This window comes from Neovison vison, chromosome 2 (genome assembly GCF_020171115.1).
Source record: "Neovison vison isolate M4711 chromosome 2, ASM_NN_V1, whole genome shotgun sequence".
Classification (NCBI taxonomy): domain Eukaryota; kingdom Metazoa; phylum Chordata; class Mammalia; order Carnivora; family Mustelidae; genus Neogale; species Neogale vison.
Genome location: NC_058092.1, coordinates 79193385 through 79221321, shown reverse-complemented (window position 1 = coordinate 79221321; position 27937 = coordinate 79193385). Strand labels below are relative to the sequence as shown.

The window sequence follows — 27937 nt, the reverse complement described above, 5'->3', positions numbered from 1 at the left end:
TAAGGAAACCCCAAATGCCAGATGCCCAGGGTGAGGGTGGGTGTTGTTCACAAATGGGGTTGACTCCACTGGTGCCTTCCTCTTCCGTGTTCTGGGTAGTTTTTGCCTCTCAGGAGAATACCTCTTTTGCTTTTTATTTCTGTGAGCAATGACTCACATGGGTGACTTATAAAACACCTTTGGCAGTTGAGAGCATGGTGTTCTGAGATTTAACCCTTGCCAGGTTTAGAGAGAACAGAGTTCAGGTCCTCTCCTGTACGGTTGACACAAATCAATGCCAAGGGGGTACAGCATTAGAACATAGAAAACTTTTGAATTGCTAACCAAATTTCCCTCTAATTTAACTTTCTCCAAGCAGGGTGCCACTGCCCACTGCACCCATGCTTCCTCTATTTTGAAGTTTCAGAGTGTGAACAGCGGAGAGGTGGAGAACTGGAGCAGAGGTGCTGTTGGTGTGAAATTCACATGGTAGAATTTCACTTACGCAAGTGTTCAAGCTCTTGTGAGAGATCAGAATTAGCTATTTCTCTGTTGGATTGAGCTATTTCAGTGAAAAGTCAAATGTAAGCTCTTTCATCAAATAAATTGAGTGAGAAAAGGAAAGGAGTAAACCAGGGAGATTACTAGAGGGTCAGAGCTAATGGTATAAGCTTCTCTCCTCAGGCCATTTAAGATAAAATATCTCAGACATTTAACACAGCAGTGGTTATTTAGGTTATTTGGAATGTGTGTGTGTACATTATATATATATGTATATATATACATATACTCACACACATATATATACACATATATAAAAATAGGAAGTAGAGATTTTGTATACTTACATATACATGTATGTACATCGTGTGTGTGTGTGTGTGTGTGTGTATAGGTAGAGACAAGAGCTGACTGAAGTCAGAAGGATGAAAGTTGGAGAAGCTCCAGGCACTGAGGAAAACATATGCACAAGCTCTGTGGAGGGAAGAAGATTTGAAGGATCAGAAGAGGCCACAATGGCTGGAAGAGAGACAGCAGGATGGAAGAGACAGCAGTAGTTTGAGAAGTGAGAAGAGGTGGAGAGAAGAGATGCGCAAGGCTCCTGACCATGTAGGGCTTGGGTAGTTAAGGGTTTTGTCTAAGAGAATGGGAAGCTAGTGATTGGTTTACCTAGGAAGTGACAGGGTCACATAGCCTTCTGTGTGGTGAAGAGATGAGAGGGGAACTAGGGCACATATGGGTAAGCCTTTGAGAAGAGTAGGTTAGGCACTCCTTCACCCTCACCCATGTAGCTTGGACTAGGGTGGTGATGGAGGAGATACAAGAGAATAGATTCAAGGAAAATTTCAGAGCTAAAATCAACAGGATTTGCTGATAGATGTACTATATAGAGGGAAAAGTAGATTTTCAAACTATCTTTTAACTTTCTTATACAAAATGTGTTCCGTTTCAATAAAATTGTTGATTGAAGTTAACTTTAAATAACGGCCTGACCTAAAAGTTATGAAAAATTTTGCCTCATAAAATTTCAAGATTTCAAAGTTTTTCAGCTAGGTGGAGGGCATGGCTCTACTTCCTCTATTTTAGTATTTCCTAAGCCTGTTTTTAAAAAAAATGTGGAGTTTTTCTTTTTCTGAAATGCTTACTACAGTGGAATCCCTTCCGGAGACTGCAAATTTATATCAGAAAATAACCACGGGCTATCTAGTTTCTAGGCAAACAATTTGGAGGTTAATTTTTGTGTGTGTGTGTGTGCTGATAATTACTGTCATTTTGTAATTTATAAATGTATAATGAAAGTAATTTATACTATCTTCATTATTTTTCTTCCCCGTTTTTCTTGGAGTTGGACCGGAATTAGTAGATAGTTTCTGTCCCAAACTAAGTACTTCTAAGAATTTCTTCGTTGGTATTGGATGGTTGCCCGGCTGGACCTCATACGTTTGTGCCTATGCTCTGCCCCCTGTCGGACTCTGCACAAACCCAGTGCGTCGAGACGACTGAAGGCAGAGGGATTTGCAATCACAAGTGCTATTTGCACCTTGATTATTGTTTTTGAGAGTGACCTAGGTCACCTGTCGGGGAGCTTGGAAGGCCTTTCGGAAGCCTGCGCGTCGGCGTCGCGTGCCCGCGGCCTGGGAGGCCCGTGGGCGACGCGGTAGCTCGAGGCCCTCAGCCCCGAGCTAGGGGTCTTCTCGGGTCCCTGAGGGGGTGTGTCCTGAGCAGCTTTTCCATGCCAGGGGCGGTCCAAGAGACTAGGGAAGTCTGCAATTTGTAAGGCCGAGGGCTGGCGCTTTGAAAGAGAGGCGGAGGAGGGAGCGGGATTTCCCCGCCCCCGATCCCCACGGCCCAATCCCTTCGGCTTCTCCTTTTCTCCACCGGCCGCCCGGCCCCTAACCTGCTCGAACCCATTATGCGGTAGAGGCGGCCGGTCTCTTTAAGGCCCTGTCGCGCCTGCGCCTTGGGCTTTCCTGACGCGGCGGGCCGGACCCTGGAGGAGCCAGCGGGCGGGCAGGGTAGGGGTCGGGTAGTAGTTAAAGCAGTCGCGGCGTCCGGAGGCGTGCGTGAGGGTCGGTGGCGACTCTGAGCTCTCGAGTGAGCGCGGTGCTCCGGAGCGGGTGGGGAAGACGGCCCGCGGAGCCGGAGCGGGGCCGAGGCGCTGAGACGCGGCGGCGAGGCTGCCGGCTGGATGGGAAGTTAATGTTTACGGCGGAGTCCACCCAACGTTTCCAAGGTGAGCGGCGCCGCGCCAGGCCGGGCGGGCCGGGAGGCCAGACAAGCTGCGAGCTCGGGTTCTGCGGGGCGCACGACGGGGCCGGGGCGCGGCGAGTGGGGCCGCCACCAAACTTGCGGCACGAGCGGGGCGGGCGTGCCCGGCCCCGCTGGGGCCTAAGTTCCCTGAGGCCGCGGCGGCCCGGGACCCTCCTCCCGTGGGCGCTGGGGAGGAAACTCGCCATCGGGTCTTCCAGGAGAGTCCCCGGGAGGTGGAGAGACCGGGTAGCTTCGGGGTAGTTCCTCACTAATCCTGTGTTGGGTCGGGGGGGGGGGACTCTGACCTTTCACCCCCACCGTGGAGGCCAGAAGATCGTTCTCTTTGGGTGTCCTGATGGTGTGAGATCGCCCGCACCCCTTACTTGCGAAGTTGGCGTCTTGAATTGGCCCCCGGGATTCTCCGCAGGGCCGCGCTCCAGGCAGGTGATGGGCTAGCCAGGTGTGCTAGGTGACTCCCAAGGATGCACTTGGAGAGCGTTTGTAACCATCGCTGAATCACCTTATGACTAGCGGGGCAAGCCTCAAATTAACCGCAGAATTTCCGGTAGATTGGAGTGTGGTGTTGGTGTTTGCTTTAGAATTGCCGTGATTTCTTTGTGTCTGTCTGTTTTGGGGCATCTTAGATCAAGCCGGTTGTCATCCCTTCACTGAAGAGTTAACGAAAACTTTTGCGATGGTACCTTTGCTTTTCTCCTATCCGTTGCTGTTAGAGGTGGCTTTGAAAAGCATTTTCTTGCAAAGATAATCTTTTCTTTGGTTTACAGTGTAGAACAATAAACCTCTTTCTTCTGTGAAAGAAATCCAGTGCTTCTTGAAGTTCAAGAAAAACTGTGGGTTGGTAGTTTTTACCTTTGTTCTGGACTGATACGTGTTAGTGGCTCCCCCCCCTTTTCTTTCTTTTTTGGTTTTTAATTTTATTAGTAAACTTTCTTGAGTTTACCTGAGGCTCCTTTTCTGTTCTAAAGTGGCCCAAGGTCTCTGAGAACTTTGTGTCAAGGAAACTTAGAAAACTTATTGAATGTACAGAAAAAGTGCACAATCCTGAGTGCAGGTAAAGAGTTTTTACCGTCACAGATCAAGAAACAGAATATTTCTAGGTTGGGATTTATACCTAGGAGTGGAATTGTTGGTTTGTGAGATATGTGAATGACAAAACTCTAGTATTAGTTACTGTTGAACATTTTCCAAAGTGGTTGAGCTAATTAGCAGGGAATGATAATTCAATTACTCCACATTCTTGCTGATGCTTGTCAGTTGGAAACATTTTTGCTATTCTGGTTGAGGTGTAGTAATATATTGGTGTGGTTTTATTTTGCATTTTCCTGATGATTGTAGTTTTATCTTTTATTGGCCATTTATATATCTTCTTTTGTGAGATGTCTGTCTTATTTTTTTATTTACGGTTTTATGAATAAGAGTTCTTTCTGGAAGGTATGCACACACACACCCCTATCTATAAACTATACATAATTTATCTTATTCCATTCTGTCTTTCCACTCTTTTAATTTTTTAAAAATATTTTATTTATTTATTTGACAGAGATCACAAGTAGGCAGAGAGGCAGGCAGAGAGAGAGAGAGAGGAGGAAGCAGGCTCCCCACGGAGCAGAGAGCCTGATGCAGGACTTGATCCCAGGACCCTGAGACGATGACCATGACCATAATGCACTGAGCCACCCAGGTGCCCCCTTTTTTGATGGATGAACAACTTTAATTTTAATGAAATATATTTACTGTTTTTCTTTATGAGTACTGCTTTCTGTAGCCTTTTAAAGACATTTTGCCTAGCCTAAGAATATGAAGATACTTTCGTGTGTTTCTTACAGAAGTTTTATTTTGTTTTACTTTCCACATTTAAGATGTACAATTTACAGTGAATTTCAGATGGATTGTAAGGGGTCAATATTCACTTTTAACCAGGTGGATATCTTTTTGACCCAGCACCATTTTTGGAAAATGCCATACTTGTCCTTCTGCACTATGTGGCACTTTCATAAATCAGATGACTGTTTAAGTGTGGCTCTGTTTCTGGATACTCTATTCTGTTTTATTGGTCTATTTGTTATCCTTGCACCAGTATCATTGTATTAATTAATGTAACTGTATAATAAACTTTGATATGTGATAGTATAAGGCCTCCAACTTTGTTTTTTGATACTGGGCAGTTCTTGGCTCTTAGCATTTCTGTATAAATTTCAGAATCTTCTTGTCAATTTCAACAAATTTTGGAAATTGGAATTGAATCTATACATATATCGATTTGGAGAGTATCTTAATATTGGGTTTTCCAGTTTATGAGCATGGCATATACCTGTATGTATTTAAGGCCTTTTAAAATTTCAATAATTTGTAGTTTTCTGTGTAAAAGTTTTGGACATTTTTATTTATTCTTAGGTATTTGAAATTTTTTGGTGTTTTTGTGAATGATACTTTAAAATATTTGTGGCCAGTATGTAGAAGTGCAATCGATCCATGTGTTTAATCTTCATTCAGGACCTAATCCAAATTATACCTTGTATGTTCTACTTTTCCAAGTTGGTTCATTCTTTCTTTCTTTCTTTTTTTTTTTTTGGTGTGGTGTCTAGGACCAATTGGTCTAGGACCAATTAAGGAGTTATAGAGTGTTTAGTATATTGACAATGTCTGTGTTGGGCCATTGCTGATACAAAGCTGATTAAAATGCAGCTCCTGCCCTTAAGGGGTTTAGAGTCTAGGAGGGATAAGTGAAATCCAAAAAGAGACCTTTATCCTCCACTGTAAGTGCTATTCTGAAAATTGGTTTGGCAGCATACAAAAAGGACATTTAAATCAAACTGGGCAGGGGTGGGAGTCGGGAAGGTAATCGACTGGCTCCCACTGTCCTGAGGGCTGAGCAGAGGATGTGGCTGTGGGTAGGTAGGGGCTGCTATTCACTATACGTGCTTCTGCTTAATTCTTTGGCTTTCAGCCTTAGCCTCACTCCACTCTTTGGAGTCTGGAGTCTCTCCACGTCAGTGTTTCTAGGGAATAAATTTATGAGATGGTATAAATGAAGGAAACTATTGGGTCTGTATAATACAGATGGATGCAGACTTTACATTACTAACCTGCTCTTCAGCCCCACATCTCTCTCCCGCTGACCACATACCATCTGGAGACTCCCAACTCTTGAGCCTTCCTGGGGTTCTGTGATTGAGGCATATCAGCTACTTGACCATATTCCTTATGCAGGCCTGTAAGTTTGGCTTCATCTCCTCTACCCAATTAACATGTTCTCTTTCTCGTTTCACGGATGCCATATCTTATCTGTCCGAGAATGTTAAAGATAATTTCTTTAAGCTTTCTTTTCCTTGCATAGTTTGTTTCCTCTAAGTTACTTTTTTTCTGTTTGGTGTAGCCTCAGCAATTAAGGCCCTCCTCAGAGTTTTGATAATCCTTGGTTGGTTGTTTATGAGTGAGAGTGGGCATCTAAAAGTTGATAGGAAGCCCTGAGTTTGTAGGTTGGGTTAATTGACTTTCAGTTTTACTCTAGAATCTACATAGAACAGTGGTTCTCAATTTTGGTTGCACATTAGAATCACATGGCCCGCGGGGGAGGGCTTTAAAAATTCTATGTTGTGTGCTCGTGCGCTTGCGCGCGTGCACACACACACACACACACACACACACACTGCTAAACCAAACAGAGCAGAATCTCTGAGGTTAGGACCCAGGTAACAGTATTTTTTAAACAATTAGGTAAGATTGTATTGCAGTTTGATTTTTGTCATGTATACACCTGTGTTACCAGCACAGGATACAAATTATTGTGAAAACCTTAGAAAATTGTTTATATCCCTTTGTTTTTGTCTTCCCCACTCCCTGCCCAGAGGCAACCACTATTCTGATTTCTATCTCCATAGATTAGCATCAGTAGGTGATTCCCTTGTGTGGCCAAGATTGAAGCCATTGGTTTGGGTGGACTGTTTGAAGCTATTCCAGTGTCCCTGACTTTTTGGTCTGGTGGGATTTCCCCGAGAGTCTCTTCCAATTTTTGCTTGGAGGATAGAGGTTTGGTTGCCAATGATCTGAGAAGTCAAGAAGGAGGGCTGAATAATGAGCTGTACAACATTTAGTATATAAGGTCACATAATTTGCCTCTTTTTCTTGGGATACCTGTGTCTTCTACCATGTATGGTTTAAAATCCTTTTGAGAGAATAAATCTCCCATCAGCTGCTGCATTGAGGAAGGGCCACTTAATAGCTTAGAGGAGAAATGGGGTCTAGGTTTCTAACTGTTCACAGCTTTCACCTGAACCTTTCTTACTTTACTGTCCCCTCTTTGCTCTGGCATCCCTGAGCCTTTTGAGGATTGTATGGTATAAATTAGGCTTGTTCTAAGTTGCCAGCACTGCTGGTTTATAATTTGGCTGTCTTTGACAAAATCAGTTACCACTCCTCCATCTTTTCAGCTTCCAAAATTTTATTGCCATCATCTCTTCCTCCATTCTGCTGTCCTTGTGGTTTATGAGCTAAAAACAGAACACAACAACAGCATTTTCTTTATTCTTGTTTTAGTAGAGTTTTGGGGAGGGAAGAAAATTAGTTGTATGTGTTCAATCTGCTAGCTTAACCTGGAAGTCCATCCTCTGCTTTTCTTTATCCAAAAATGTGTTGCCATCTGCTGTTCACTGTTGTATCCTACTTTGAGGGTTATATCTTTTAAATCTTTTTGTTTTCTCTTAGGCTAAAGTTATACAGTTTAAAGTATTTCCCTTTAAATTATGTCCATCCTTTTCTGTGCTAAAATGTTCTTTTTCATAAGAAATTTGTGGTGTGTGTTTGTTTTCTGTAATGTTCTTATTTGGCAACGTAAAAAGCTGCAGTCCCATTTTGCTCTTCAAATTAACTTTTGACAAGTTTTGTGAAATACAAAAGTCTGCTTACTATTGCCCACAATTCCCAGTGGCCTTTTTGCTCCTCCACCAATTATTTTCCTTTTGTTTGCACATAAAATTAAAATATAAATAAAAGATAACATTATCAGTTATTACTATCTATCTTGGTGATTTGCTAGTCCTTCCTCTTGGAAACATGGAGGTTAATTAATGTTTTGTAGATAGAACCTCTTGACTGTGGCCCCATATGTGTTTGCTCAGAAAGGATCATCCTATTTCTCATTATTTAAGATCGCCTGGTGTTGTATTTGTTGCCATTAACAGCTCTTATTTTAATAGTATCTGTACTTGAAGAGAGCTTTCCCCTGCCTGTGCAGTTTGCAGTTTATCCCTTAAGTGGCCAAAGATAATGTGGGTTTAGTGCTTGTTAATTGTTCTTTGTACTAATCCAGCCCTCACAGTTGTACTCTGAAAAATGTTCCCTGAAGCTGGTCAAACTGGCTATTATCTGAGTCTTCATTGTTGGTTTTGTTATTCATTGTCTTGTGGGTTCATGATTAGGACTCTCTTCTTGAGGAACTGATGGTTCCTGTGTTCTTGGAAGGGACCTTGATGAGAGATAGGAACAGAGCTGGCTTTATTAGCAATCATTGCTCTTTTTTGTTTTTCATAGGAAAGTGCAAGCACTGATGTAAAAGTGAAGATGGGGATTTTGTCTAACTTTGAGTTGGTGTTTAAATGATTAATAGCTGGGGCGCCTGGGTGGCTCAGTGGGTTAAAGCCTCTGCCTTCTGCCTAGGTCATGATCCCAGGGTCCTGGGATCGAGCCCCACATCCATCTCTCTGCTCCATGGGGAGCCTGCTTCCTCCTCTGTCTCCACCTGCCTCTCTGCCTACTTATCTCTGTCTGTCAAATAAATAAATAAAATCTTAAAAAAAAAAAAAGATTAATAGCTGTCTTTTTTGGCCTGGTACAGATCTTTTATTATGTCAGAAATGAATCCAGCATTCTCATAGATTATGGTAGTAGGTTTATTAGATTAATGTTAATAGATACATTTGGATAAAAGTTTGGATAAAAGCAAACTTTCAATGAACAATTGTGTAATATGATGTTTAAATGAGTTACATGAGAGAAAGAAGAAAAATTTATTATCTTCAGGTGTACCAGAAACCAGAATAGTTTAGAAAACACGCTGGTGAGAAGATAGAGCTTTAAGTAAACTGAAAATGAATTTTAGGGAGTAAGCCCATGAGAAGTCTTATGCCTTTGAATATTTATCTGAACAGATGAGCACAGAGTTAAATATTTTACTGTCTTTCTGAAAATGTGGAGAAGCTGCTTTTCTAATGTCAGATGAGCAAGGTTTATAAAGGTTGTCAAGCATGATAGTACATTTCAATGTAACGTACAGGATTGGAAAAATGAATCAGCAAGTGATCTAGAATTTTAAAGAAGTTACAAAATTATGAATAAGCCATTAAGAACCACCAAAGATAACACTTATTGAGCATCTCCTATGTGTCAAACAATGATTGGTATTGGAAAGGTAATGGTAATCCATCCTACATAGATAAAATACTTGCTCCCACAAAATTTACAAACTATGGGAAGGCACAGTTGATGTATTGTTTCTGAGTGAGGTGTAAAAAAAAAGGTAATTAAGTGATTAATTTGTCTTAAATCTATAACTAGTAAGGGAAAATGCTAAGTGAAGTAGGTTTTAAATCTTAATATTAGCTTTAAAAGTTTTTGGGGTAAATTTATATATAGTGAAATGCATAGACCTTACCTATACAATGCAGTGAGTTTTTTGATAAATGTATATGCTTTCGTGACCGCCCCCCGCCCCCACCCTCGTAATCCCTCAGGATTCTTTTATGTTCTTGAACTTCACATAAAAATAGAATAAATTAATGTGTGTTCTTTTCTGTCTGGCTTCTTTTGTTCATCATAGTATTTCTGAAATTTAGCTGTTTTAACAGTTTGATTTTTGCTGATTTAACAGTTTTTGTACATACCAGTTGTTTGTTCTTTTTAGTTGGTGTGTATTCCATTGTATTACTATAACATAGCTAAACCATTCTCCCATTTATCTATTATGAATAAAGGTGTCATGAATGCTTGATTACTGGTCTCTTTATAGACATCTATTTTAATTTCTCTTGGATAAATAACTAGGGGTGAAATTACTGGGTCATGGGGCACATATATGTTTAACTTTAGAAGAAATTGCCATACAGTTTTCACAAGTGGTTATGTCATTCTACAATCCAATAAGCAGTTTGTGAAAGGTGTACTTAAGTGACAAATCAGAATTGAGCTTCAGAAAGATTATTCTAGTACAGTGAAGCACAGGATAGGGAAAACACACAGTAAAGTAATATAGTTGAAAATTAAAAGTCTTCCTGTTTCAAGAAATTGATAGGGTAGGAGAGAATCTTAGGGATTCTAGAGCTATGGTCTGTGGGGTGAGGATAAGAGAGGAATCAGATGACCCCCATATATCTGTCATAGGCTGCTAAATATCAGTGTGGCAATCATTAATAGAGGGAATACAGTTGAAGGGTAGATTTTGGAGGGAAAAGAGGGCAATAATTCTGTTTCGTTTGTAAGTAGTAATTGGGGGTAGAAGAAGGTAGATGAGATAGCTCTGGATGTGTGTGTAGTGAGGAGAGACCCAGGTTGGAATAGGAATTTTGGGAGCCTTTGACATTAGAGAAATGAGCTGATGAAGAGGAGTCTGCAAAAGAACAGAAGGAGTAGCCAGTACAGAAGGAAATACAAATCAGGAAGCTGATTTAACAAACAATATAAAGCAGGAAACTGATTTAACAGAAACTATAAGTTAGGAAACTGATTTAACAGAAGTTGAGGACTTTGAATAAGGAGAAAAGGGCTTGACTGTTGTTACTGTGAGGAAAAAATAAGTATAGCCTTTTTGGAGGTTTATATATATGTTTATATATATATATATATATCTGTTAAAATTTAAAATATCACATTTGTTGTGGGGTTTTTTTGTTTGTTTGTTTGTTTGTTTTGGAGAGAGTGCATGTGTGCCCATGCATGGTGGGGTTGGAGGGTGGCAGTGAGGGTGGGGAGGAGGAGGGGTAGTGAGGGGGAGAGGGAGAGAAGGAATATCAAGCAGACTCCCTGCCTAGTGTGGAGCCTGATACAGGCCAAAATCAAGAGTCAAATGCTTAACTCACTGAGCCACCCAGGTACCCTACATTTCTTCTTCTTCTTCTTTTTTTTTAAAGCAACCTTTACACAATGTGGAGCTCTAACTCACAACCCCGAGATCAAGAACTGCACATTCTACCGAATGAACCAGCCAGACATTATGAAATTTCACATTTCTTGATCTTATAGGTGTGCTTTATGGACTAACTCCTAGAGAAAAACAAATGTGGAAGATGTGTTTCAGAGCTATTCATGGCACCTAGTATATAATAATAAAAAGTTGAAAACAACCTAAATAGCTATCAATAAAGGGTTGCTATAAAAAATGATAATTTTTATGATAGAATGTTATACAACTAATATAATATGGCTTGTATATATGTTATTTTCCTATTGCTGCTGTAATAAATTAACAGACTTAGCAGCTTAAAAAAAATTAGTCTCCTACAGTGATGGAGGCCAGAAGTCTGAAGTGTTTCACTGGGCTAAAGTCAAGGTATTAGCAGGGCTGTTTTTAAGGATAGAATCTGTTTTCTTGCTTTTTCCAGCTGTTAGAATTGCATTCCTTGTATTCCCTGCTTTGCATTCTGTGGCCCCTTCCTCCATTTTCTAAGTCAATAATTTAGTATCTTCACATGGGCCCAATCCAGATAATCCGGATAACCTCCTCATCACAAAATCCTTAACTTAATCCACCAAGCCTCTTTTGCCATTTAAGGTAACATTTGTAGGTTCTGGGTATTATGATGAAGAGCTCTCCAGGAGGCCATTAATCAAGCTACTAAATAGGAACAAGGATAGATGATCAAGGTGCATTAAAAAAAATTCTCGAAGAAAAATATGTATAGTATAATCTAAATTTTTGTTAAGTTAAAAAATACATACATTCTTATATGCTAGTATGTGTTTGTTTTTTTTTTTTGGGAAAAGAAATCTTTTTTGTTTGTTTGTTTTTAAAGATTTTATTTATTTATTTGACACAGAGAAAGAGAGATCACAAGTAGACAAGAGAGGCAGGCGGAGAGAGAGGGGGAAGCAGACTCCCTGCCGAGCAGAGAGCCCGATGCGGGGCTCGATCCCAGGACCCTGAGATCCTGATCCGAGCCGAAGGCAGAGGCTCAACCCACTGAGCCTTGATGAAGATAGACTGTACTGCTAACAGGCTGTCTTTGAGAATAGGATTACAGAATATTTAAACTTTTCATTTTTTTCTGTGATATTTCAATTCTTAATTAACAAGTATTTTCTAATCAGAAAAATCACAATAAAAGGATAGAGTATTATACTGGGTCACATGTTCCAGAGAGATAAACAAAGAGGCTCTTGGGGAGCGACTTTGGTAAGTGTGGTTTCAGTAAAATGGTAGGGTGGAAGCCAGATTGTAGTGAAAAAGTGGGAGGTGAGAAAGGGAAGAATGAAAAGCTAAACATCTTTCCAGTTGCTTAATTATGAGGGATGGCAGGATGCTGTGAGACCTTAGAGGGATAAATAAGATCCAGTGAGATTTTTATTTATTTATTTATTTATTTATTTGACAGAGAGAGATCACAAGCAGGCAGAGAGGCAGGCAGAGAGAGAGAGGAGGAAGCAGGCTCCCTGCTGAGCAGAGAGCCCGATGCGGGACTCGATCTCAGGACCCTGAGATCATGACCCGAGCCGAAGGCAGCGGCTTAACCCACTGAGCCACCCAGGCGCCCCTCCAGTGAGATTTTTAAATATCACAGAGCAGCATGTTTGAAAGTTGAGAGCTTAAACTGGGAGGGAGAGAGAGATTGCCTGAATTCCAGGATAATTGGAAGAGCCTGAGGTCTGGGTTGATGAAGCAGAAGACCCACTTGCTTATGGCAGGTGAGACTTAGAGAGGTGTGGCTATGCATAGTAGTTAAGTTTATAATATTTTAGTTTTATTCAGTGTTATCAGATTTAAAAAAAATCCTACATGCTTCTTTGTCATCTTCTGAAAGTCTAAGGTTATTGTGTAACTATGTAAATTTAGTCCTACTAATACACTCTCATTGTTTTGGCTTGTCCCCAAAACTTCTGTTTGTTTCTGTAGCCTAGCATATGAGTTTCAGAGAGTAACTTTAGTTTTCTAGGTGCAATATTTGGGATTTTTTTCTGTTATTGAAACTGTTGCATTAAAAAAATCTGCTTATATAAGCTTGTATCAATTTTCTGTTGACTGTAGAATGTTACAACAGGAAAGCATTGGAGATAACATTCACTTCAACCTTTTTTCAAGTTCCTAAGAAGGAAAAAGAGCTTAAATAACTTTGGGGGTACTTAAGTAACTTGTAGAGGCCACATGTATCTTATAAATAAAGCCTGGTACTTTTACTTAGCTAAGATGCTGAGGACCTTTTTAAAAATTATTATTTCATTGATACTATATTTGTGCCAGGATTTCCTGATTTTTATATGTATTTTTCTTTCCAGTTTTGATTGACATATTCCCCCTCATAATTTGATCACTCTTCCTTTATTAATATCAGTGTAATTAAATAATTAACATGACTAGCATTAAAGTAAAAGTTTTAGGACTTGGCTGTGAGCTGTGTATTAACCCATTTGGAGAATTATTTTGAAGATTCTTATTGCCATTTTAGGATTTTTCAGAATGGTGGTAATTCATTTTTATTTCACATTGGGTATGGAGTGACAGCGCTTAACACACTTTTTTTTTCATTAAGCATACTTATTTTTATAAAGATATTATTTACATATTTGACAGAGACCAAGAGGGCACAGGCAGGGGGAAGGGCAGAGGGAGAGGGAGAAGTAGGCTCCCCACTGATTAGGGTCCATGACCCCAATCCTGACATAGGACTCGTTCCCAGGACCTGGGATCATGATCTGAGCTGAAGGTAGACTCTTTTTTTTTCCCCCCCGGTAATTATCATTTATCATGATCTTATTTATGACTACCACATTCTACAAGAAAGAAACAACGAACCATAAATTGAAAGGAACAAACATACTGATGGTAAAATGTTCATTCATCTTTGGCACTTGACGTATATAACACTTCATCATTGTGTTGCTCATCAAACCTATTCTGAATCTATTTTTTTAAAACCAAATATGAGTGTTTAAAGTTTAACTAAGCTTTGCTACCTAGGTGAGGGATCTAGGAACCATTATAGGTTCCTAGTGTGTTTTGAGGAGTAAAATGTAGATGCAGCTGGAAAGTACTGCAGGAGGGTACAAAGTTTTATTTCAGACATGAGCCAATAAAGTTGAGCTATATAATTATGTTTAAAAGCAAGAAAACCATTCTGTGGTCTATGAAATCTTATATGTCCGAGTAATAAAAGTAGAACTGGAAGTTTCTATGGTCTCTCATGGTTCACCTCCCCTTCCAGTTTCCCTGAACTCCCTTCTCCTCTCCATCTCCCCATGTCCTCCATGTTATTTGTTATGCTCCACAAGTAAATGAAACCATATGATAATTGACTCTCTCTGCTTGACTTATTTCACTCAGCATAATCTCTTCTAGTCCCGTCCATGTTGCTACAAAAGTTGGGTATTCATCCTTTCTGATGGAGGCATAATACTCCATAGTGTATATGGACCACATTTTCCTTATCCATTCGTCTGTTGAAGGGCATCTTGGTTCTTTCCACAGTTTGGCGACCGTGGCCATTGCTGGTATAAACATTGGGGTACAGATGGCCCTTCTTTTTACTACATCTGTATTTTTGGGGTAAATACCCAGTAGTGCAATTGTAGGGTCATACGGAAGCTCTATTTTTAATTTCTTGAGGAATCTCCACACTGTTCTCCAAAGTGACTGCACCAACTTGCATTCCCACCAACAGTGTAAGAGGGTTCCCCTTTCTCCACATATTCTCCAACACATGTTATTTCCTGTCATTAACACACTTCTTTTTAAGAGAGAGTGGGAGTACATGAGCAGGTGGGGGGAGGACAAAGTGGGGGGTGGAGAGAGAATCTCAGGTTCCATGCCCATTGTGGAGCCCATACAGGGCTCAGCCTCACAGCTCTGAGACCATGATCTGAGCTGAAATCGAGAGTCAGACACTAACCAACTGAACCACCCCTTAACGTACTTCTTGACACAGTGCTTGTATACTGTATATACTAAATAAAAAATTCATGTAATATATGATATATTTTAGGAGGTACTTGTTCTGAATTTGTGATTTTTTCAGACTTCACTGAAACATAGGAAAACTGGTATTTTAGTACATACTCTTGCTGCTGCCAGGAAAACGTTGTGTGTGTGGATATATCTTTTTTTTTTTAATAGGTTTGTGTTTGTAACAGTGGAAGGTTGAGGTCAGGGAACAGACAAAGTTCCTTACCCATGAACTTCAGCACCTCAGCTATAGCAATTTTAGATGCAGCTCTGAGGATCCAATTTTAGTTAGCTAGTACTCTTACTCAGTGTACTTTAGACAGCATCCTCTTCTCCCAGTCTTAATACAAAAGTATTTTTGAGGAAATTACATTAGTAATATGGTAGTACAATAAAATATTTTACAGAATAATAATTTCCCCTTCTGGTAAGAAAAGCAGCCTTAGTTTTTGTTGAGAATCTAGTACAATTCGTTTTTTTTGTTGTTGTTAAAGATTTTATTTATTTATATATTTGACATTTATATATTTATATTTATGTATTTATTTATATATTTGACACAGAGAGAAAGAGATCACAAGAAGGCAGAGAGGCAGGCAGGGGATGGGGGGAAGCAGGCTTCCTGCTAAGCCGAGTCCCAGGACCCTGAGATCATGACCTGAGCAGAAGGCAGAGGTTTAACCCACTGAGCCACCCAGGTGACCCGAGAATCTAGTACAATTCTGTATTATAAATGATTTCATTATAAGAGTTGATGACTGGAAAAAAAATGTGGCATGATGTAGTAAACAAGCCTTTTGCTTTGTCATTTTCATTGTTACTTAACCTATCTTGGTCTGTTTCTTTACCAGAAAATGTGTAGATCAGATCTGTAGATCTGATCTTCCTTATATATTACCTTCCATATAAATTCCATTTGTCCTTTTGGCATTTTTTTAGTCTTCCTTTAATAACATCACAATCACAAAATAACAGCTGCTATTTATATTGAACATAAAACCCATGCCAGCTACTGCTCCAAGTTCTTTACATCTGTTATTTGCATTCCTCATGCCCATGCACAGTAAATATATAAGAAAGATCTGTCTGATAGCAAGATTAGTTTCAGTTTTATATTCAATTTTGAATTACCAAAAATAGCTAGGTAGATTACTAAAACTACCTATAAGATCATTTCCTAATATGTTAGTGTGATTAATGGTAATGTCTACCTAATGATTGTTGTTTGATATATTATGTGTGCTTAAAAATACTATCTTATTCTTTGGATGGTTAGGATTGGCATAGTAGGAGAGATTCTAGGTTTGTATAATATCTTTTATGGATTATTTGCTGAAGCGTATAGCATTAAATAAGACTTCATTTTTTTGGCACGAACAAAACTTAATTCAGATCTATAACTCATGGTAATTTTTGTTATTTGATCAAGATGGTTTAAAGGGGCACTATTTCTTAAGAAATAAGTGTAACTTAGTAATATATGAATTTATAAACAAAAGTTGTTTTATTTTTTTTTTTTATTTTTATTTATTATTTTTTTTTAAAGATTTTATTTATTTATTTGACAGAGAGAAATTACAAGTAGATGGAGAGGCAGGCAGAGAGAGAGAGGGAAGCAGGCTCCCTGCTGAGCAGAGAGCCCGATGCGGGACTCGATCCCAGGACCCTGAGATCATGACCTGAGCCGAAGGCAGCGGCTTAACCCACTGAGCCACCCAGGCGCCCCCAAAAGTTGTTTTAATACGGGGCAGTAGTTGAAATGGCCAGTAAAAATACTTCATTAAATTTTGTTTTAAAGATTTTAATTTATTTATTTGACAGAGAGAGATCACAAGTAGGCAGAGAGGCAGGCAGAGAGAGAGAGAGGAAGGGAAGCAGCCTCCCTCAAGGCTCTATCCCAGGACCCTGAGATCATGACCTGAGCTGAAGGCAGAGGCTTAACCCACTGAGCCACCCAGGTGCCCCTAAATTTTTGAATATAAGTAAACTTGTATAGCTCTTAGTTTTTAAACGCTAAATGAAGCTAATTCCTCAGGGTAATTGCATGCTGTTATCTAGTGCAGTTTCGGATACTTTAAACATTTAAAATGCTAAAATTGAGTGGTTTTGTGTTTGTAACAATGGAACTACTTCATTCACTTGAAATGTTCCAGTCACATAATCTATATCAGCAATACTCAGATGTTTCAATGGGTTGGAAGAATGTGTGTGTGCGTGTGTGGTAACTTTAAATGTAGCTTAAGGTATTTCTGAGTTGTCTCTACAGTAGAATTAAGGAGATTTAACTAGAGAGCAGTGCGTGTGGTACCCTTTAGTAAAGTCCTTTAACAGTGAGTATAAATACAGATTTGCAACTACTAAACCATGAACTCATAGTTGGAACATTAAATACAAAACATTAGCAGTAACCTGACATTTTATATTTAGAAGATTTTATGAAAAAAACTTAAGTTTGGTAAACAGGTTAGTTGGACTTGGTAGCCTTGATAAAATTCCATTTCTTCTATTTTCTGTTCATTTTCTTCTTTTTTCTTTAGACACTATTGCCATAGTTTACAAAATGGGAAGGTTTTCTTTGTCTGGAGTATTAAAGTCAGGTAAATGTCAAATGTTTCTCCAGGTCTGTCATGCAGATCTGTCCAGTTAATAAAAAATTAAAGAAGAGGTTTTTGTTGATATTTTTGATACTTTTTATGCTAGTATTACATGGATTAAAAAAAGAGGGGCACCTGGTGGCTCAGTGGGTTAAAGCCTCTGCCTTCAGCTCAGGTCATGATCCCAGGGTCCTGGGATCGAGCCCGCATCAGGCTCTCTGCTTAGCAGGGAGCCTGCTTCCCTTCCTCTCTCTCTCTGCCTACTTGTGATCTGTCTGTCAAATAAATAAATAAAATCTTTAAAAAAAAAAAGATTACATACAGTCTATAATAGGGTATTTACAAAGAAGGTAGGAGTTTTCATGTTTTATATGAACAATTTAATTTTCAAATATTATTTCCATCTCAGTATTTTAGTTAACTTCTTAAATTGGTAATCATATTGGTTTTGGGTAGGCTCTGTTCTATCAAAATCCTTAGGCTCATGACATGTTCAGATGTACTAGTTTATTACCTTTTATATTCTATAGTTAGTTTTAGCTCACTTTCCTATCAGTGATTTATACTCGTCAAGATATTTTTGTTTGGGGACCAAATGGTTAGTATCCTGGCTCCATCCTTTATTAGCTAATGGATCTTGGACAAGTTGTTTAACTTCCACAAGCATCAGTAAAATCTGTAGTAGGGTGATTGTGAGGATTGAATAAGCTAATGGATGTAAATCTTCTCACAGTGCTTGGTACATAGTAAAGTATATAGTAGATGATGGTGGTGGCAGCAGTAGTAAGTAGTATATCATTGTATACAAATTTCACTTTTTTGAAATTTAGCTTTAGAGGTAGGAGGGATTAGAGGGAGATGGAAATGTACCCACAGAAAATATGCCCACAGAAAATAAATTAACTTGGAAATTTGTCATGTAGACATTTAAAGGAAGGAAACTTGTTAGCAGTGTTGCTCTTATTTCCTGTTTTTTTTCCCCTTTCGCTGTAATATCTGCCTTATTTTTTGATTCCTGTTGAAACTAGTGCTCTATATCTTCCCTTCTTCCATCTCTCTTTAACAGCTGCTAACTTACATAAATGAAGGACATAGTTTGATATTCTTTGTGGAGATTACAGGCTATGTTTTAAAATCTGTGCCCTATATTTATTGATAATACTCAAAATGTGCAGGACATTGATATTTATAATATTATATTTATTCCTATGTTTAAAGAATTGGAACAGTATTTTCTTTTTATGACATCTGATTTTTGTTTTTTAAAGATTTTATTTTAGGGATGCCTAGGTGCCTCAGTTGGTTAAGCATCTGCCTTCAGCTCAGGTCATGATCCTAGGGTCTTGGGATTGAGTCCAGCACTGTGTGTGTGTGTGTGTGTGGGGGGTCCTTGCTCAGCAGGGAACCCACTTCTCCCTCTGTCTGCTGCTCTCCCTACTTGTGCTCTCTCTCTCTGACAAATAAATGAAAAAAAAATCAGAAAAAAATAAAGATTTAATTTTATTTATTTTAGAGAGAGATAGAGAACGCAAGCAGGGGAAGGGTGGAGGGAAGGGGAGAGAGAACTCCAAGCAAACTCTGTACTGAGCATGGAGCCCTATATGGGGCTTGATCTGAGGACCCCCAGATCATGACCTGAGCCAAAATCAAGACTCAGATGTTTAACTGACTGAGCCACCCAGGTGTCCCTGGAACAATACTTTATTATAACCTGCTTAAAAAATTGACGATGTGTATTACATTTGTACCAGCCTCAAATCCTACTGGAACAAGGTTGAGTATAAATAATTTTTTTTCTTTTCACACATTTATTCAGTTGACTATCAAGTTTTTCATGGGCTCAGAATTTCCAGAACTTTGAAGAATGAAGAGAAGTAACAATGTATACAGGTAAAAGTTAATGATTTTTTATGTTTACATTGACATAGACTATTTTGAAATTTGAGCAAACATTTTAGAATGTACTTCTAAGTTGGACACATTGCTGTTTATTTTGGAAGCAAATAAGAAAAGACTTCCCTGGATCCATTTGGCATTATAAACACTTATATGAAAACCTACTAAAAAAGCATGGTGCTAGAAGTTGGTGAGCTCTGTGATTTGTAATGCTGTATAAGCAGGGTTGTAGTTTAAGTAATGATCCCAGAAATACAATATCCTGTCATTTACCTACCTGCCGGTTTCCCTGTTAATTTATGGACTTCTATGAAACTTACCGTGAAACTTGAGATGCTTGAATTTATCAATTTCAGACTGGAAGTATAGTAGATAATATAAGATGTAGATGGAAGAGCTTGGCTATCTATAGATTTGTCCTTCTCTTTGGTCAGATCAGGTTTTAATTTTGATGTATTTTCTCTTTCCCCCACACCTTACCATCACATAATGAAACCAATTTACAACAGTTCTTTTTTTTTTTTTTTTAAAGATTTTATTTATTTATTTGACAGAGATCACAAGTAGGCAGAGAGAGAGAGGAGAAAGCAGGCTCCCTGCTGAGCAGAGAGCCCGATGTGGGGCTCGATCCCAGGACCCTGGGATCATGACCTGAGCTGAAGGCAGAGGCTTTAACCCACTGATCCACCCAGGCGCCCCATATATTGTAATATTGTAACAGAAAAAGATTATAACCATTTGGTGGAGTTATTAGTAGACTGGACTACTAATGGCTGAGGAAAGAATCTCTGAGTGTGAGAATATCAATAGAAACTGCTAAAACTGGAAAGAGAAAAAAAAAGGTGAAAAAAACAGAATATTCAATAACTCTGGGACAACTACAAAAGGTGTAGCATATGCATAATGACACAAAGCCTATTTTATAATAAAGTTTTGAATATTTTGGGTAATTTATTGAATACTGTAGTGAAAGTGAAAAACAGAACAGTTGTATGGGTGTCGAATGGTTTTAAGTGTATCAGTTGTTGTTACTTACTCTTATGAATGTGCATATGATGGGCAGCTCTTGCTCACTACCACCGCTCACAAGAGCATTTGTACCACATGTTGGTAACCTGGGAAAAGATCAAAATTTAAAATTCAAGATACGGTTTCAACTGAATGTGTATTGCTTTCACACCATCAGAAAGTTGAAAAATTATAAGTCAAGCCATTGTAAGTCAGGGACTGTTTGTATCATAGATTTACAGGAAAAAATGTTAACACACAAAGTCAACTGATTTCCTACGTATATAGGAATGAACAAGTGGAATTTGAAGTTAAAAACACAATACCACTTATAATAATATCGCAAAAAATGAAATACCTATATATAAATCTAATGAAATTTGTTCAAGGCATGATGTAAATCTAATGAAATAGGTACAAGGTCTACATGAGGAAAACTATAGAACTCTGGTGAATGAAATCAAAGAACTACTAAGTAAATGGAGAGATATTCCATATTTATAGATAGGAATACTCAATATATAAAAAAAGTCAGTTCTTCCCAACTATGTAGATTCAATACAGTCCCAGTCAAAATCCCAGCTAATTATTTTGTGGCTATTGACAGACTGATTCAAAAACATATGGAGAGGCAGAAGACCCAGAATAATCAACACAGTTTTGAAGGAGAAGAAGAAAGGTGGAAGGCTGATACTACTTGATTTCAAGATACATTCTTAAGCTACAGTAATCAAGACAATAGGATTTGGTGAAAGAATAGGCAAATGGATCAGTGGAACAGAGTAGAAAGCCTAGAAATAGACCCATATAAATATAGTCAGCTGATTTTCAACAAAGGAGCAAAGGCAATACAGTAGCTAAGACTGTCTTTTCAACAAATGGTACTGGAGCAATTAGGCTTCCACATACATAAAAATGAATCTAAGTTTAGACTTTACATCCTTCACAAAAATTAATTCAAAATGGATCCAACACTAAAATGTAAAATGCAAAATTATAAAACTCCTAGGAGATAACAGTAGAAAATCTAGGTGACATTAGGTTAGTAATGACTTACTAGATGCAACATCAAAGACATTTGTAAAAGAATTGATACTTAGACTACACTAAAATTAAAAGTTTCTCTCAAGCTGCAGACTGGGAGAAAATATTTTCAGAAGACGTATCTGATAGCATACTGTTATCCAAAATATTCAGAGAACTTTTAAAACTCAACATTGAGAACACAACATGATTTAAAAATAGACCAAAGAGGGACGCCTGGGTGGCTCAGTTGGTTAAGCAGCTGCCTTCGGCTCAGGTCATGATCCCAGCGTCCTGGGATCGAGTCCCACATCCGGCTCCTTGCTCGGCAGGGAGCCTGCTTCTCCCTCTGCCTCTGCCTGCCATTCTGTCTGCCTGTGCTCGCTCGATCTCCGTCTCTCTCTGACAAATTAAAATAAATAAATAAATAAATAAAATAAAAATAGACCAAAGATCTTAACAGATACCTCACCAAAGAAGATCTACAGATGGCAAGTAAGCACATGAAAAGATGCTCTACATAATGTGTCATGAGGGAAATGCAGATTATACAATGATGAGATACCACTATACTCCTAGTGGAATGAATGGCTAAAATCTAGAACACTGAAAACACCAAATGCTGGTAAGGCTGTAGAGCCACAGCAACTCTCATTCATCATTGGTGGGAATGCAAAATGCTACACCCAGTTTGGAATACAGTTTGGCAATTTCTTATAAAACTAAATTCTGAAATTTATATGACTGTAGTTCAGAAGTCCTGCTTCTTGGTGTTTACCTAAAGGATTTGAAAGACTATGTCCACACTAAAACCTGCTTTATTCCTACTTGCTGAAACTTGAACTCAAGATACCTTTCAGCAATTGAATGGATAGATAAACTGGTACATCAGGACAATGGAATAATATTCAGTGCTAAGACAGAATGAGCCTTCAAGCCGTGAAAAGACATGGAGGATACTTAAATTCTCCATTCCTTCCTCTACTTTTTTTTTTTTTTTTTTTTTTAGAAGTAGGCTCCACACCGAGTGAGGAGCCCAGTGTAGGGCTTAAACTCACAGCCCTGAGATCAGGAGTCAGATGCTTAACTGAGCCACCCAGGATCCCCTTATATGCTTATTTCTAAGTGATAGAAGCTAGTCTGAAAAGGTTACATACAAGGTGATTCCTTTTATGATACTCTGAAAAAGGTGAAGCTCTGGAGACAGTGAAAAGATAAGTGGTTGCCAGGAGTTGGGGGGAGTGGGGAGAAACAGAGCACAGAAGGATTTTTAGGGCAGTACAGCTACTCTCTGTGGTACTATGATGAGGAATACTTGTCATTACACATTTGTCCAAAACTATAGGATGTACAGCACAAGAGTGTACCCTAATGTAAATGATGGACTTTGCGTGATAATGGTGTGTCATTCATTAGCTTCATCAGTGGTAGCAAATACTCTATCTGGTGGGGTATATTGGTATTGAAGACTATGTATGTGTGAGGGCAAGGGGATTTGGGAAATCTCTGTACCTTGTGCTCAGTTTTGGTGTGAACCTAAAACTATTCTAAAAAATAAAGTCTATTTAACACAAAACCAAAACAACCACAGAAACTACCAAAGTATAGGCATACCTCATTTTATTGTGCTTTGCTTCATTGTGTTTGCAGGTACTGTTTTTTTTTACGAATGGAAGGTTTGTGGTAACTGTAGTTAAGCAAGTCTGTTGGCACCATTTTGTCTAACAGCATTTGCTTATTACTTTGTGTATCTGTCACATTTTGGTGATTGTCACAACATTTCAAACCTTTTCATTATTATTTGTCATGGTGATCTGTGATTAGTGATTACAACTTGCTGAAATTTCAGAGGGTGAGCATTTTTTAGCAACAAAATATTTTTAAATTAGGTATGTGCATTGTTTTCTCAGACATGCTTTTACACACTTAATAGACTACAGTTACAGTGTAAACAACTTTTATATGCTCTGGGAAACCAAAAAATTCATTTGACTCTTTATTGCTGCATTCACTTTATTGCCCTGGTCTGGAACTGAACCCAGAATATCTCTGAGGTATGCCTGTAGAGGATAGTAAAAAATTTTGAGAATGGAGGTCTTTATTTATTTATTTGACAGACAGATCACAAGTAGGCAGAGAGGCACGCAGAGAGAAGGAGAAGCAGGCTCCCCGCTGAGCAGAGAGCCTGATGGCAGGGCTTGATCCCAGGACTCTGGGACCATGACCTGAGCTGAAGGCAGAGGCTTAACCCACTAAGCCACCCAGGTGCCTCGAGAATGGAGGTCTTTAAAACACAAGAGGAAAGTTTTCTCTCTCTGCTTTTATTTCCTTTGCTTAATTTTTATTCTCTTGAGGTGGTTGTAAATAGTTTGGTATATAGCCTATCAAAAAATGGAATTATATGGCATATCCTATTCTTCACCAATAACTGATTGGTCTTCCATTATATTGGGAATTTCATTTTTTTTTTTTTAATGGCTGCATTCTGTTGTATGGTGGTGTCCTAATTTATTTGCTCATTCTTTGATGGACATTGGGGTTATCACCGGTTGGTTGCTATTAGAAATAGTTCTGTGATTAGTTTTAGTACATATATCCTTGTTTATTTGGGTAAATAATTCTTTTGGACAGATTACTGAGTTAGCTTATGTACATGTAAATTTTGTTATATATACTTCCAAATAGTCCTTCAAAACAGCTCTACTAATATATGTGCTCAAAGTAATACGTTTGAAAACACTCTTCTACTTTATGCAGAGCATTGATTTTTTTTTTGTAATGAAGTATTCAAACTCAGAAGGTATAAAGAAAAATGTAATAAATGCCATATTCCCATCACCCACCTTAACAAAGAAAACAAATGCCATTACAAATGCACTTGTAATCATGGTGCCTCCTCTCTTTCTAAACATAACGTTTTTACACTCATGAATATGTATGTATTTATAAACAATACAATATGTAGCCATAATATATTGCATAAGATACTTAGCATGGTTCCTGATAACCCCAGCTCCTGATTTACATTCTGTGTAGTTTCCTTCTGCACTAAATAGAACTGATTTATGGAATCATTAGGTTATTGCAAAAATGAGTGTGACTTAAAATGCAAGGTCATATAAATTATTACATCTGTTTTGCTCATTTGTTCTGGTGGAAGCCAGCTGCCACATTGTGAGGATACTTACCAGCTTTCTAGAGAGGTTTCTCATGTGAGGAACTGAAGCCTTCTGCCAATAACCATGTGCAGGAGACATATTGAAACAGATCTTCCAGCCCTAGTCAAACCTTCAGAGATGATAGCACTGGCCAAGATCTTGTCTGCAACTTTATGATAGGTCCTGAGTAGCATCACTCAGTTAAACTATAGTTTAATTCCTGACTTGCAGATACTGTGAGATGATAAATACTGGTATATTAAGCTACTAGATTAGATTACAGATGAAAGAAAGAGAGAAATATATAGGTAGATGTGGGACACTTGGTCCCATGCTTGTGAATTATTTTCAAGGGAGACCAGGAGAATGAGTATATGGTACTTTTTAGACTTACATGGGAAATCCCAGAACACTAATGGGGATTCAGATATTGTGTGGCCAGAAAGAATGATAGTACAGTTGACCCTTGAACAACATGGGGCCTAGGGAGTGCTGAACCCCTGCACTGTTGAAAATCCATGTATTACTTTTGACTCCCCCAAAACTTAACTACTGATAGCCTGCTGTTGACCGGAAACCTTACTGATAACATAAACAGTTGATTAACATTTTCTGTTATGTATATTATATACTACATAAAGTAATCTGGAGAAAAGATGGTTTTAAGAACATCATAAGGAAGAGAAAATACGTTTATAGTACTGTATTATAAAAAGTCTGTGTAAAGTAGATGTATACAGTTCAAACCCAAGTTGTTCAAGGGTTCACTGTAAATGGATTTAAGAGTGCACAGGTAGTATGAGAGTTGGCATTCCTGGCCCCTGTGTTGTTCAAGGGTCAACTGTATATACTTTTCTGTGGCATTTGTCATATTGTAATTGTTTCCATGTTTTTCTCCTCATACTCCATTAGTGGTGAGCAACTTGAGGATAGAACAAGACAGGAACCATGTGTCTTACTCATCATCTCACTCAATGCCTGGCTCTGTACTTACCCTTATTAAGTATTTGTTGAGTGAAATTTATAGAGTTGAATTGGAAGTGAAGAACTGAGAGGGAATATTAAATCCGTGAAGCTGAGGTAGCCAGATTTTTGAGTCATTGTCAGATAGCATGTAAGGTCACCTTGTTTCTTCTGAAGAATAGTCATGGTTAGATTCTGAACTACTACTTCTACTTTGGCTGTAGGAATTTGGCACTGATTTTGAAGTCATGATATTTGGCTACTTTTTTTTTTTTTTTAAAGAAAGGAAGAGAGGGTGTTGGAGCAACAGAGGGAGAAGGAGAGAGAATCTTAAGGAGGCTCCATGCAGAGCCCTATGTACAGCTCAATATCACAATCCTAAGATCATGATCTGAGCCAAAATCAAGAGTCTGTGCCTTAACCAGCTGATGAAGCCAGGCACTCCAGTATTTGACTTTAATATGCTATTGTTCTTTGGAGCTTGGGTTTGAGAATGTTATCTGTAGATTTTAATTTTAGACTCCTAGGCATATTAACTGAAGTTAAATTTTTTCTTTTCATTTTTCAAAATACAAAAGAATTATTAAGAGAGCTATAGGCCTTTTAATTGAGGACTTTGCTGGTATATGTACAGGAGGCATTACTTACCCACATCCTAATGGATTATTTTCATTTTTGAACTATGGAAGAATAATATATTACCAGCAGAGGGTATTATATCTAATTTTAGAATACCTGGGTTAGTCTTACTTTTAGCATTAGTAAGTGTGAGCCTCTCCGAACTTGTTTCTATTTGGAAAAATTCTTGATTCCATTCCATCAACTATAGCACCCCCTGCCAAATAACAACAGAATGCTAGTCTCTCCAGTCACAGGAGGGGCCCCACTGGAGCCCAAGTCAGCCCAACCCCACTTGAGCACAAGTCAGGGTGGATTACACTCATGATTTTTCTTTTTCCTTCATTCTTTACATTCACTTAACCAAAAAGTTAATTTGTGTTGACTTCCATGATATCTTGCATGCATCTGTTTTCTTTGTCTGCATCTATTTTCTTTGTCTCTCCTGCCCCCACAATAGCCTAAACCTTAATTATATCTCACCCATACTTCTGTAATAGTCTTCTCGCTGGTCTCCCTACTTCTGTTTTTTCCTTTGTAATTTGTTGTTTAAAAAGGAGAGTACTCTTTTTTTTTTCTTTGTATTTATTTGTCAGAGCGAATGAGCGAGTGAGAGAGAGCGTGGAAGCACACACATGCAGGGGGAGTGATAGGCAGACGGGAGAGCAAGCTCCCTGCTGAGTAAGGAGATCCATATGGGACTGGATCCCAGGACTCTAGAACCTGCGCCAAAGGCAGATGCTTAACTGACTGAGCCATCCAGGTGTCCCAGAGTACTCTTTTTGTAAAATAGAAAAGAAAATTTTTCTTTGCATGTTTAAAACCCTTGTGACTGCCAATTCTACTCCAAATAGATTCCAAATTACTTTCTTATAAGACACTTAATGATTGGGCACCCATTGACTTTTCATCTTTCTACACTTCCATTTAAAATACTATGTGTTAGCCATAATGGTCTCCTCTTGGTTCTTCCAACTTGAGTTGTTTGACGTGGAGGCCACTAGCCATATGTAACTATTGGACACTTGAGCTGTAGCTAGTCTAAATTGAGATGTGCTGTAAGTGTAAAATACACACTGAATTTCAGGCTTAGTATAAAGAATGTAAAATATTTCATTAGATATTTGTTGAAATAATGTTTTGGATATGTTTGGGTTAAAGAAAAGATATTACTTCACTTTTTTTTTTTTTCTTTCTCAAGTATAGCTCCTAGAAAATTTAAAATAACTAATGTGGTTTGCATTTGTGGTTAACCTCGTATTTGTATTGGAGAGCCCTTCTCTAACCCACCAAGCTTTTAAATTCCTCATGGACTTTGTACATGTCATCCCTCCGCCCCCTTTTTTTTTGCCTAGCTTTTTGTACAGGTGGCTGCTGCTTGCTCATCTTCTAGATCTTAAGTTGAATATTGCCTCTTGAGAAAGTCCTTAACCATTCTATCAAATTAAGTTATTGTTTGTTGCCCTTATGTCATATATCTTTCTCTGCATTTGTTTGTTCAGTCTTTTACTTTTTTTTTTTTTAAGATTTTATTTATTTATTTGACAGAGAGAGAGAGAGAGATCACAAGTAGGCAGAGAGGCAGGCAGAGAGAGAGGGGGAAGCAGGCTCCCCGCTTAGCAGAGAGCCTGATGCGGGACTCCATCCCAGGACCCTGAGATCATGACCTGAGCCGATGGCAGAGGCTTAACCCACTGAGCCACCCAGGTGCCCCTAGTCTTTTACTTTTAAGTAGCTCCATGAGGAGAAAGAACTTGTCTGTTTTGTTTTTGACTATATGTTCA

General features: G+C 38.6%; 1 protein-coding gene across 3 annotated transcripts in view; it reads left to right on the top strand.

Moving 5' to 3' along the window:
* Nucleotides 1-2485: 2485 nt before the first annotated feature.
* EVI5 (ecotropic viral integration site 5) overlaps nt 2486-27937 on the top strand; it is a 202971-nt gene continuing 177519 nt past the window's right edge. Inside the window, exons 1-2 of one of the 3 annotated variants that reach the window (XM_044238684.1) lie at nt 2486-2713; nt 19304-19377. The gene's annotated coding sequence lies outside the window, so the exon portion shown is untranslated. The remainder of the gene's footprint in view (nt 2714-19303; nt 19378-27937) is intronic. The other 2 variants (XM_044238686.1, XM_044238685.1) reach the window with 2 other exon arrangements.